Here is a 3,558-nt window from a genome sequence, read left to right as displayed (position 1 = left end):
TAATTCAAAATTTCATTTCAACATACAATTAACAAGCTTGAGATGGAACGACCCAGATTTATATTTGGCCAAGGACTGTCACTCCAGCAACGCTCCCCTAAAACTCTTTGGGGAATTTGTATGCTGCTACAACAACAACAATAACAAAAATATGCTCAGCCTAACAGATGACTAAACTAAACTTCCCAAAAATGGCGGAGATACATATGTATGTCTTTTTGTATACTAATTGTATGAAATGATCAAACTTCGATTGCGTTTTCCCACAAAACGGAAATTTTTAAATAATTCCGTATATTTTTAACGTACGATATAAGCAAAAGCCACAACACAACCTCCCCGTCCCACGAGAGTGGGCTCTACGTAACTGGAACGACCCAGATTTATATCTGGCCAAAGACCGTCACTCCAGCAACACTCCCCAAAACTCTTTGGGGAATTTGTATGCTGTTACAACAACAACAACAGAACCCCCGTTCCGACGACAGTCAGGTCTACGTGCCGGGGCGACCCGGACTTATATCTGGCCAAGGACTGTCACTTCAACAACACTCCACAAAAACTCGTTGGGGTATTTGTATGCTGTTCGAACAACAACAACAAAACCTCCCCGTAAAGATGCTGCCAATCATCACATGGCATGTCTGACTTGTAGATTTAGCAAACCAATCAACTACCTATATCTTCTATTAAATTTAGGTCAAGTAACAAGTGTCCACTGATTAAAAACAAAGCTGCTGGCGCTGTCGGCGTGCCAGCTGAATTATTCAAGTACGGCAGCTTGGAATGGAAAGGGTGCCTGCATCAACTCTGATCAGAAACAAGTAACTTGTCTTTTTTAAAGTGAAGGTTGTGTGTAATTAATTTTTCTTTTTTTTTGCATATCGACGGCTGAGTTTAGGATCGCCCTATCGGCGGATAGTTCGAAAACGCCCTTTCTCAGAAAACTCTTCAAGAACGCCCTATTTCAGATATGGTTGGATAACGCCCTATCTCAGCTGCCGATTCAAAAACGCCCTATCTCAGCTTATTTGCAATGTATTTTCGTTTGAGATAGGGCGTTTTTGAACCGAATTCTGAGATAGGGCGTTCTTCAATAAAATTCTCAGATAGAGTGTTTTTCAATAAAGTTCTGAAGTAGGGCGTCCTTGAAAAGATTTCTGAGATAGGGCGTTTTCGAACCGGCTGCCGAGATAGGTCGATCTTCCACTCAGCCATCGATATACAGTGGCGGTCAAAAGTGGATGAATGGTGTTTCGTTTTTAATATTTACAAAGTTCTCCAGGCAAACAATTTTTTTGATATTTTTTTATCAAAATATAGTTCATGCTTTAACAAAAACCATATAAATCACACTTTCAAACTGTATACAGAATTTATACGAGCGATTCTTCTTGAGCAATGAAAAACGTGGAGTGATGGCCCATTGGCTCAAGCTTCGACTGGAGTATTCGATGGGATACTTTGTCAAACGCCTTAGAGAAATCAGTGTAAATTGTATCCACTTGAGATCTGTTTCGGAACGCTCAAATCCAGCATTCGCTGAAAATGGACAAATTGGTGACGGTGGAGCGGCTTGACCGCAAAATACAACTTTGCATTCACAATTATCTCAAACAGTTTGGAGACAGACGAGAGCTTCGAAATAGGCCGATAATTGCGAACATAATTTCTGTTTCCACTTTTATATATAGGGGAAATGGACATCCACAAAGATACCAGAGGCCAATGATTTGTTAAAAATAACTGTAAGAGGCTCTCGAAGATACAAACAGTTTTGCAGTAAAATAGCCGAAAGGTCATCTAAGTCAGTTTTAGAAGTAGGCTTGAGCTTCCTAATTAGCTCGTGCATTTTCCTCTTTAAAATGGGCCTAAGCAGCCGAACGAATGCACGAAATTTTTGGGAATTAACTCGGATCAGGGGGAATTTTCGATGACAACACTGGTAAAAATAGCCGGCTGTGGTCTTTTGTGCAAGTAAGCAAAGAAATCAAGCGAGTTTGAGGTGAGAGTTGCGTGCTACGAGTCTGTAGGTGCCAGGTTCGATCCTCGGTTGGAGCGATTGCCAAAAATTGTTTTTTATTATTTTATTTTATTTGATTTATATATTTAATTTTAGTTTAGTTTATTTTCATTTGTTTGATTTTATATCAAATTTCTTATTTTGCTATTAATTAATTAAAGAGTTTAATTGCGTTAAAAAAGTCAATAGCACCTAACGGAAAGCAACGTTAAAAAATATAGAACTTATAAAAAAATTAATAAAAAAGAAATAAATAAAAATTCTACTGGCCGTGGGACTCAAACCATGCAAAATACGATTGTTTTACGAGATTTCGGTTTTATATGCAAATTGGAATGAATAAGTGAATTTGTTCGAAACCATGACTGTATTACCGCGTAAAAAGAGGATCAAGTCTCAGTAGATAATTTCAGGAGTTAAAAGCCCTTCTGAAAGGCCTTCCTGAGAATCAAGAGGCCTTCCACTCTGCATTCTTTTCTCCTTTCTTTTTTGTATGGAGTGGCACAAATTGAAGGGCTTCCTCTTTTGCTACCCATGGAAGGCCTTCCAGAAGGGCTTTTATAGGACGTACTTCAGAAGGCCTTCCAGAAGGGCTTTTATAGGACGTACTTCAGAAGGCCTTTTGGAGGAGTTGCTTCTTTAATTTATAAAAATCATATATCTTTGAAGTATTTGCTTAAGATTTATATCAAATATGTGTTATTGGAACTTAAAACGTTTATCAGAATTCATTTGTAATGTTAAATAATATAAATTTATGCATTCGCGAAAATTGTAAATGGATAAGCCCTTCTAGAAGGCATGCAAGGAAGGACTTTTTCAGCCCTTCTTGGGTAGGCCTCTTAGGATGGCTTCACTTGAGAAGGCCTACCTAAATTATCTTCTGGGGTGGATTCATAATTGCTTTCGTTGTTAATATATGTATGTATGTAATTAGGTTTTCTTGTTATCTTTCTGCGAGATGTGAATGTTGTAGCACATACATAAGTTGGCTCGCATCGTCAAATATTTATTTATTTTTTCAACTTTCTTTGCGGACTTGTGACTTTTCTGTTTTTCTCATCGCTAACTGGCGTGAATACGTTCAGTCCGTGCGCGGCGTTTCTATCGTACAGACCTCGGCAAAAATTGATGGTGGAATCACATAAATGTTAACTAGTGTTTGTAGGTGGTGGGTATGTGCAAAAGCAACAAAAAGTGCAAGAGTTTTCCAGTATTTGTTTCTTCATTAGTTGTCGCCGTGGAAAAGTACAAAAGTGAATTCGCTGATATAGAGTTGCTCATAATTGAATATACTTTGTACATAGTATGTATGTATGTATGTACATAGGTACTACATCAAAGTTTATCTGCCTGTCTGACCTTAATCCAAATATTTTGTTCAGCACCAATTGATTAACAGTGAAATTGCTTTCATTCTACTACGCTTGTGTGTGTGCCACTCCACTTTGTTTGCGTTGATGTGCATACATTTTTCGTAAGAGACATTTTTTCTGCATTATGTAATTGAAATGCTGTCGTAATGCCGAACTTTT

The 3,558-nt window shown here is 38.0% G+C and overlaps 1 protein-coding gene across 8 annotated transcripts in view; it reads left to right on the top strand.

Annotated features, from left to right (window-relative positions):
- LOC118748184 (2-oxoglutarate dehydrogenase, mitochondrial) overlaps window positions 1-3,558 on the top strand; it is a 32,480-nt gene that overhangs the window by 6,397 nt on the left and 22,525 nt on the right. Inside the window, exon 1 of one of the 8 annotated variants that reach the window (XM_036482550.1) lies at window positions 3,096-3,194. The exons of 6 other annotated variants lie outside the window; for them this stretch is intronic. The gene's annotated coding sequence lies outside the window, so the exon portion shown is untranslated. Of the gene's footprint in view, window positions 1-3,095; window positions 3,199-3,558 lie in introns of those variants that run through there. One more of the 8 variants, XM_036482551.1, reaches the window with a different exon arrangement.

Source organism: Rhagoletis pomonella, unplaced genomic scaffold (genome assembly GCF_013731165.1).
Source record: "Rhagoletis pomonella isolate Grant_MI unplaced genomic scaffold, Rhpom_1.0 Rhpom_scaffold_00012, whole genome shotgun sequence".
Lineage (NCBI taxonomy): Eukaryota > Metazoa > Arthropoda > Insecta > Diptera > Tephritidae > Rhagoletis > Rhagoletis pomonella.
This window is presented reverse-complemented; position numbering and strand designations above follow the sequence as displayed.